Genomic DNA, 9,935 nt, shown 5'->3' on the forward strand with positions numbered 1-9,935 from the left:
TATTTTCCTTGAGCTATTTTATTTATCATCATTTTATTTTGTTGTATTATTTATCATTATCTATTTATTATTATTATTATTATTATTATTATTATTATTATTATTTATTTATTTATTTATATTTTTTTTCTATTTATTTATTTATTTATTTATTTTCTTTTTTTGTGCTCCCTCATCCCGTCCACCTCGCCCGCCGCATCCAAGGTCCAAATCCTACAATTCAGAGGCGATAGTAGTAGTAGTAGTAGTAGTAGTAGTAGTAGTAGTAGTAGTAGTAGTAGTAGTAGTTGTTGTTGTTGTTGTTGTTGTTGTTGTTGTTGTTGTTGTTGTTGTTGTTGTTGTTGTTGTTGTTGTTGTTGTTGTTGTTGTTCTAGACTGTAAACCTTGTCCATATTACACCTTTCAAAGTGTATTGATATGGTTAGGAAACGATCTCTCTCTCTCTCTCTCTCTCTCTCTCTCTCTCTCTCTCTCTCTCTCTCTCTCTCTCTCTCTCTCTCTCTCTCTCTCGTGTGCGTGAGTGTGTGTGTGTGTGTGTGTGTGTGTGTGTGTGTGTGTGTGTGTGTGTGTGTGTGTGTGTGTGTGTGTGAGAGAGAGAGAGAGAGAGAGAGAGAGAGAGAGAGAGAGAGAGAGAGAGAGAGAGAGAGAGAGAGAGAGAGAGAGAGAGAGAGAGAGAGAGAGAGAGAGAGAGGACTAGTACAAACTGATACAGTTTTGGAGCCTACGTGACACTCCGCGGCAGTGTTCCTGGAGGTCATTGAAACAAACATATACGTGTGTGTGTGTGTGTGTGTGTGTGTGTGTGTCATGCAGTCCACTCATGACGGCTCCCTGGAAGTGTGTTGCGGAATACATTCTTGCAGGTTACGTGTTAACACATAATAAAGTCCTGTCGCTCTTACTAAAAATAACTATGACTAATAAGTACGGTTTCCCGCCTTCCGTGACAAGCTTGAGCCTTACGTTCAGTTGTGATCTTGACGTTACTGATACTGTACCATGATTTCTCGGAGTGGACTTTTTATCTTTATTGCGGCACTCCCTCGTGTTTTCCTTTCCTTCGTGCAACTACTCTAAGTTACACACCTTACACATATAACATGATAGTATGTTCTGCAGCTTTTCGTCTGTCTTATTTTCGCTATAAAAAAATAAAAATAAATAAATAAATAAATAAATAAATACGAGTATATATATATATATATATATATATATATATATATATATATATATATATATATATATATATATATATATATATATATATATATATATATATATATTTCTTTTATGTAAGAGGAACTCAGGCCAGGAGCTATAAAAATCTGAGAAAAGCCCCACTGAAGATGCCAGTCCTAAACAGCGAAGCCATTTCCTCTTCTTCCTCTTGTTGATGTGGGTTTTTGAGCCCATTATGAGAACCCAGCTTTCCTTTCCACTCATGAACGCCACTCATTATCTTGTGACACTCTTCTTGGGTCATCCACTCCTTGTGTTTCACTTTTTTTTTATTGCTATCTCACGTCTTTCTCACCCTGTCATGGTTCCCGAACACTCTCGTTATGGGAACAATTCATTACAGCTTGTTCTCGCGCCACACACTCCTGCAGCTCAGCATGAGGATAATAGAGAAACAATCACCTACAGAAGTCAGAGCACCGGAGCCGAAGCGTCAGACAGAAACCCTCCGTCTCTTGTTATAGCATTTCATATTATTTCGTGATAAACAGAATCTGCATCCTCAATAATTTAGATGTGAACTCCTTACATTATTATTATTATTATTATTATTATTATTATTATTATTATTATTATTATTATTATTGTCGTTATCACCATTCCTTATAGTAGATGCTACTGGGATTTTCAGGTGTCTTCATGATTCCAGTGATAATTTGCTAAATATTCTACATCATTACAACGAAAATCACCCCAAATACCCCTTGAAAATAGAACAGGCCTGATGAGTCCAAAGCGATTAAGAATACGAGATGTGGTACAAGGCAATTTTATGTATTTATGTTAAGTAAGGTTATGTTAGACTGTTAGGTAAGGTTAGGTTACGCTAGGCTGGGTAAGGTTACATTAGACCAGCATTTCTTAACCTTTTTCGAATTCTGACCTCAGCACCCCTCGTACAGTAGTCAGACCTAAGCAGTCCGGCAGCCCTAACATGGACCACAAGGCTTAGGTTAGGTGACACAGACTTCCAAAGTGTGGAATGTTGGTATAAATTTAGTGTTTTGCATCAGCATGCTAAAATGCATTAACATCACTGCAGATTTTTTTTTTTTTTAATATACTCTTGTTAAAAAGTGTCCTTTTTGGTACTTTTGTATCCCTAGTAAGGAACACTGACATGGTACCAACAGACCTGCAGCATTTGCCAGTACCCCCTTTAGTTTATATCAGAACCTCCTGGGGATGCTAGCACCCGAGGTTAAGAAACACTATGTTAGACTGTTGGGTAAGGTTTGGTTAGGCTGAACGAAGAGAGTACAGAGGCGAGGCATGGGTGGAACCAGTCACTAGTTGCATATCCCGAGGTCAACTACCTAAATAAATGCATCGACATTCCTCACGCTTATCAGTGCACTGCCACCCATTCACTACCAGACTGAAACGCCACGCTGCACCTGTGACAAATAGCCTGCTTTATCCATCCTGATTTACTTAAACAATTATGTCACGTTACGCCCGTCTCACTGACACACGAAGCTATTTCACTATGTCATTACGTCACTACTGTCACTACCTTTATTATACTTGTTCATTCTACTTGTTCATTAGCTTCCTATAAATACGTATTCCTTTATTTATTTATTCCCTCATTTATTATTTTTATTCTTGCAGACGATTAAAAACTATTCATAAACGTTTCGGCATCTTATCTCGACTGTAGTTGTGGCTTTACTCATTCTAAAAGGGTTTCCTTAATTCTGGGGCAATTTCAACAAGGATTCTGCATTATCATATGAGCCAGCTTATTCACCAGCAGCCTTTGAAAACAGTTCTTTATGAAAGCATGAAACTTTCAAGAATACATGCCTGAGTTAGGTTAGGTTAGGTTACACCATGCTAAGTTATGTTTAGCTGTTAGGTCAGGTCAGGTCAGAACAGATTAGGTTTGGTTAGGTCAGGTCAGGTCACGTTATGTTAAGTTTTACTAGGTTTGGTCAGATGATAGGTTATATTAGATTAAGTTGGGTAGAAACCCAACTTAATCTAAGTTGAGATTAGAAATGTATATAAACAGCTACGGTAATCCCAAAACAGTAAAACAAATTTGCTAAGAAAAAACTATCTCGTCCGAGAGAGACGAGCGTAATAACAAACATTTTTGCTTACCAGGGAAAAAAAAAATTAATCACGTGATTCTGTAAATTTATCTCACATTTTCTATTCCTTTTTCCGTGAAGGAAGTGACGTTAATTCCCCGCCACACCGGTCCATCCGTGAGCCGGTGCGGTACTACACCCGGAAAATGAGCGGCCTAGGATGACCACGCAAGAACAGTCCGGGGCTTCATTCCACACAGCCATCTCCCGCTTCGCCATTTTTGGGTCTTCACAAAGCCTGCTGGACCGCTTTCTGAAATGCTTCGGTGCTTTGACTCGACTACTTTTCAGTCTAGTGCAAGTTATTGAGGCTTACAAGAGTGTTTTCATTATTCTAATGACAGTTTAATGATATATGGCTACAGTGGCTTTGCTGGCTACCTAACAAACGAAAAAAGGGTGATTGTGATGATATAGGAACTGGCCCTATATCATCAATGGGTACATGAGCATCAGAATAATTATATCAATGGTTTTCTCTAGTAAATGTTACAAAAGTGTTTCCATGGTTCTAGCGATAGTTTGACAGCGATTATATCAGCAATGGGGAAAATACTCATGAAAAATTAATTACTTCCTTGGCTTTCTCAAGTAAAGTTACTGTAGTTTTCAAGGCGTTTCCATGAATATAGTCACAGTTCAACAAGGATTCTGTATCATCAATGGAATAACAAAAAAAAATAAAAAATGAAAACCCGACTAACCATTTGTGGTCTTTGACAACAGTTATTATGGAATCCCTAGCGTTTCACAATACGACTACTATCGCATACTGCTGTTACACTATATGCCAAATGGCGGGAGAGAGAATGACGATAACAAGAAAATAGATATGTAATAATACTCCTGTCGGCTTGAATTCATGACATTTTTTTTCATGTAGGAAGGACATCGGCCAAGGACACACACACAAAAAAAAAAAAGATATTGAGATGCCGGTCCCTGAGTTGGGTCCGAAGCGATAGTCAAAAATTGAAGGATAAGTGTCTTGAAACCTCCCTCTTGAAATATTAAGTGCATGAGATTCTGGTGATAGAAGGCTCAAGTACCTCTATCATGTATAGCACGAGAACAGGCTGTGTTAAACCAAGGTTTGGAAGGTTTAGCTCGAGAAAAAGAGTAAGGAATGTACGCCTCCATGCCAGACACTATCACCTCTGTTATGTGCTCGGCACACAGCGACGGGTCTCTGTCACGGAAGCAGTAGTCATTCCAAGGAAAATCAGCAAAATACCTCCTCAGGTCCCCTCAAATAGCAGAGGCAAAACGCCAGAGGCACCTTCGCTTAGGGGGATCCTGAGGAGGGATTGGAGCGATAGGACAAGATACGGACATGAGATTGTGATCAGAGGAGCCCAACGGAGAAGATAGGGTAATAGCATAACCAAAAGGCTTAGAGGTTAGAAAAAGGTCATGAATGTTGGGCGTATCTCCAAGACGGTCAAAAATACGAGTAGGGTGTTGCACCAATTGCTCTAGGCCGTGGAGGATAGCAAAGTTGAAGGCCAGTTCACCAGGATGGCCAGTGAAGGGAGAGGAAAGCCAAAGCTGGAGGTGAACATTAAAGTCTCCAAGAATGGAGATCTCCCCAAAAGGGAAGAAAGTCAGAATGTGCTCCACTGTGGAAGTAGTCAAGAATTTCTTATAGTCAGAGGAGTTAGGTGACAGGTATACAGCACAAATAAATTTAGTTTGAGAGCGACTCTGTAGTCGCAGCCAGATAGTGGAAAACTCGCAAGATTCAAGAGCGTGGGCACGAGAGCAGGTTAAGTCACTGCGCATATAAACGCAACATCCACCTTTGGATTAAAAAATGAGGATAAAGTAGGAGGGAACAGAAAAGGGGCTACTGTCAGTTGCCTCAGACACCTGTGTTTCAGTGAGGAAAAGATGTGGTTTAGTAGAGGAGAGGTGGTGTTCTACAGATTGAAAATTAGTTCTAAGACCGCGAATGTTGCAGAAGTTAATTAAAAAAAAAAAGAAGAAAAGTTGACGGGGGTGTCAAGACACTTAGGGTTGATACCAGAAGAGCAGTCCGACCTGGGGACATTTGTGGTCCCCTGCCCAGATGGAGACTCCGAGAATGGTGTAGGATTCGCCATGGTAATTTTGAACTTTGAGTGAAGGGTGTGCGTGTAATTAAGTGCTTGCAGTTTTCTGTGAAGGAAGAGAGTTGTCTTTAGACAGAGCTAAGTTAATAATACTAATTTTTACAAATTATTTCCAGATACTGACACGAGGCATTATTAGGTTGTTAACACGACTTCACCACCTTGCACAATAAGTAATCGATCAAAGAGGGAAGAACCATGAGAACCTCCCAAAACACAGCTACAGTGATAGTATACAACAAACAATCCAAATTTAGGCCATCAAATACCCATACTGTTGATGGAACAGAATCTTACCCAACAATGCAGCCCTCCAAACGGAGCTACCGTCATAATAAAGAGACAGCAACTCATCCAACACATCTGCCCTTCACACAGACAGAGTAATAATAACGAGATAACAGTTCATCGAATACGTGGCGAGTCATGAAACCTCGATACTCCGTAACCACCGAGTTGATGAACCAGGGAATGGCAGAGAGTGAGATGACAAAATAATGCAATAATACATCGGATATTTATAATGTGTGAGATGACTACGCTTGTTGAGAGAGAGAGAGAGAGAGAGAGAGAGAGAGAGAGAGAGAGAGAGAGAGAGAGAGAGAGAGTGGCGATGAAGACTCGTGTTGTTATCTTGATCAGAGTGACTGTTTGCCCGTTACCAAGGTTTGCCTCTGTCCACAATGGTTCCCCACAGCACACGCTCCAGCAGACAATCTTCAGGTGTAGTGTGGTTCGACATGTTGCATCCAAAAGTCTGTTACAATACTGTTCTTTGCTACGCGTCTCATTTTTCTTTTCACACACACACACACACACACACACACACACACACACACACAAGAATCTCGACACAGTAAATTTCATCTCATTATATTTTTTTTTATTCAGTATTTCTAACCGAGGATAACAACAACAACAACAATAACAACAACAACAACAACAACAACAACAACACCTACTGCTGCTACTACTACTACTACTACTATAGAATAAGAGCACTTCTTTTTTGTATCAATCATTGTCCTATCGAATAATTTTGGTAGCTTCCTATTACATCCACGTATGATTGGGGATCTGGATAACAACAACAACAACAACAACAATACAGCACAGATAAGTCAAGATGATTACCAAATAACCACAACATACACATACAACACTGCCTCCTTATCATCCTCCCTTCACTGCCACCCATGCCCGGAAGTCAAGTGTTCTTTCTATCAATACGAGTTCCCTGACCGGCCTACTAACCCAAGGGCGGGCGGATGCAGCCCATGGATGTTCTCCCACTCGTCTTTTAAGTCCCCTTCACACGTGTGGGGTGATGAGCGACCGTATCCTGTTGAAAGTGAAAGTGTAGAATGAAAGTGAAGGCACGTTAGCTTGTCACTAGTAGGTGGGAAAGATGGAGAGGAATTGCGCGGTCACTTCACTTATGAATGATAACGAAGTGCTTATTAGGTTTTCTTTTTACATGGAGCTTTAGCGAATGTATTTTTCTATTACTGTACTAATTTATGGAACTTTAATAAATAGATTTTCTATTACTGTATTAATTTAGAAAACAGTCTTTACATTTAATACAATACAGTGATTTTCGTAAGTCCGGATTACATGTAGAGCCCAATACATCAAGATTCCAAACACACACACCTACATAGCTAGGAAACTAAAATACAAATACAAAAGCTACACCTCTTTCTTCACCATTTTCGTTGCTCTCCGCATACGTAAATTTACAAATAAATATTTACACCATAGGAATCAAACAATGAGTTACTTGCGAGGTGCCTTTGATGTTGGAAGAAAGGGTGGTAAAAGTAATGAAAGTATATTTGGAAGTCTTGCAAGTTACCGTCTCAATAGGCAAGGAAGGAGTTGTCGGGTGGGGGTGGGGTGGTGGAACGCAGCTTGTCAACTTGTATAGCCTGGGCATTGAGAGGGAGCTTGGCATTGAGTGAGATAACAAGATAATGCAAGAATAGATGGGATACTTATAGACTGTGAGAGAGAGAGAGAGAGAGAGAGAGAGAGAGAGAGAGAGAGAGAGAGAGAGAGAGAGAGAGAGAGAGAGAGAGAGAGAGAGAGAGAGAGAGAGAGAGAGAGAGAGAGAGAGTGTAAAGTGCGAAGATGAGATGAATGGACAGTGACAAATATGGACAAGACTCGATAAACTACACCTACACTAAGGGGATAACAGAGTAAAGCATGGTGATGCGGGACAGGGAAACAGCAGCTGGTGTGGTTCTCACCAAGGTTAGAGGAATACGCTTTGTTCTACTGACCGTGACGTGACACTTGTTGGTGCGACGCCTGATTCTTAGCACGACCATTGATAAGAACACAAGAACAAGGGAAGCTGCAAGAAGCCGTCAGGTCTAAAGGTGGCAATCCCTATATTAAATATGCACACCTACTTCCACTTATCATCATCCATATATTTGTATACTCTTTTTTTTATATGGAATATACTCATTACTGAGTATATTCCATTCATTTACCACTATTCGAGAACCAATTCCTTCCTATATATCTTTTAAAACCTATGTTGGGGGTTATATTTAAACGAAACGTATCCTGTGCTGGCACATCACTAGCACGTGATGTTTTGGCTGGAAATGGCTGCTTGATAAACTAACTAGAAAAGTACCCAGATGAATGCCTGCTAAGACCGTGCAACAGGACAACAGGCAGGTAACAACTAGGCTGTAACAAATTCCCCACGATAATGAATTACATTATACGATGTTTGTTTTGATCAATGATGTCTTGAGAAAGAAGCTTATTTTACAAAAAATAAATAAATAAATAAATAAAATAAAATAAAATAAAATAAAATAAAATAAAATAAAATAAATAACAACTCTGCCAACACAAATTGCTGTACTACCACGTGCCATATTCAAGGTAAGCAATATATGTAACTTGAGAAAGGCACTGCATTAATGGGAGGAATTTTAAATCACTCAGCACGAAATGCCAGCGGCGCCACACGAGCAGACACTGCTTACTGGTATTTATGTAGGGATCATTACGGTACCAGAGGGCATAGCATATGTGGTAACTATACGTATGTCTAACTCCTAAAGACGCAGTATTCATCTCCTACCCTCTGGGTCTTTGTTGACATTGGTCGTCAACTTTGTGAAGGTCACGTTTCCTGGAAGACGGCAAGTGATGTGACGTCACGGCGACTCCTACTACACCTCTACTACAGCCGCTCCTTCCCACACTCATAAAAACAACGACTTACCTCAAACACAATTATATTATAACTTATTTCAGGTATAATGCATCACCCTCATTATATCCATAAGCGTGTCATACCTGCAGATCTTTTAATATGGAAGAAAAGAACAAACAAAAGCATCCCACCACTCCACGTCCAACCCTCGTCTCCGACTAGTCTCGCTAGACAGGGTCAGTACAGCCAGCTATTTTCACCTACAGCAGGTTTGCCGTGTGTGTGTGTGTGTGTGTGTGTGTGTGTGTGTGTGTGTACAATGAACGATATACAGCAATGCATAGCTAGGCTCTCTCTCTCTCTCTCTCTCTCTCTCTCTCTCTCTCTCTCTCTCTCTCTCTCTCTCTCTCTCTCTGTGTGTGTGTGTGTGTGTGTGTGTGTGTAGAAAAACTGGCAATGTATACGTTATCAACACAAGTACCTTAAAAAATTTATGAGCACACACACACACACACACACACACACCTCTGCGGGAAGCTGTGCACTGTTGGATCGTAGGATGTACTACACATCCTCCCTATCACGGGAAACATCTCGCTAACAGACAGACCTCTACATATCCTGGGAATGGCACTGTTACACCACCAAGCTTGTCAACACCCTCTCGTCGAAGTATCCCTTAATCATGAATACGCTGGTGCTGCATGCACGTAATGTAGTCATGAGGTGTGTGAAAGACTGAAGGCAAGAACTCACCTCTTGTGGGTCGCGAGGGCACTGCTGGAGGAGAGGAGGACAGAGTGGCAGGGAGTCCTATCTTGCTTAGCCGCCTTTGAGTGCTGAACCCACAAGGACACCCTCACTCTATGCCCTTCATTCCACCACAGCTCTCTCCTCCGCTTTCTCACACTCCTGTTGTCACACTCATATAAAAACAACGATGGCCCTTCTGTTTCCTGAAGCACAACACGAAAGACACAAACGGACGGCAGAGCGCCAGGCAACACCACTTCACGTTTTCGTTGCGTCTGGCTGACTGCCCTGCCAGCAGCTAGATTCGCTCAGCTGGTTACTATTCCCTTCCGGCTATATAGTTGCCAGTGCTTCCTGAGACTTGGGCCCCAATCCTCAGCAGCACAGGACATCAAGGAGATACACCCCGTCAAGAATTGGAGATTTATTTGGTGATAACAGAATTGCGTCCTTTACTTCAAGATGCACTGCGATCTCCAGCAGAAATAACACACTGCAGTTATCTAGATTTGTTCTCGAAGCAAGCAATGGCAGTGATTTCAGCAG

The 9,935-nt window shown here is 40.9% G+C and overlaps 1 protein-coding gene across 3 annotated transcripts in view; it reads right to left on the reverse strand.

Moving 5' to 3' along the window:
• Positions 1–9,688, reverse strand: part of LOC135104154 (protein toll-like) — a 31,679-nt gene extending 21,991 nt beyond the window's left edge. Inside the window, exons 1-2 of one of the 3 annotated variants that reach the window (XM_064011216.1) lie at positions 9,393–9,688; positions 5,379–5,495 (exon numbers count right to left, since the gene is read on the reverse strand). The gene's annotated coding sequence lies outside the window, so the exon portion shown is untranslated. Of the gene's footprint in view, positions 1–5,361; positions 5,496–9,392 lie in introns of all 3 variants that reach the window. The other 2 variants (XM_064011217.1, XM_064011215.1) reach the window with 2 other exon arrangements.
• Between the last annotated feature and the right edge of the window lie 247 nt (positions 9,689–9,935).

The sequence above is a fragment of the Scylla paramamosain genome, chromosome 10 (assembly GCF_035594125.1).
Source record: "Scylla paramamosain isolate STU-SP2022 chromosome 10, ASM3559412v1, whole genome shotgun sequence".
Lineage (NCBI taxonomy): Eukaryota > Metazoa > Arthropoda > Malacostraca > Decapoda > Portunidae > Scylla > Scylla paramamosain.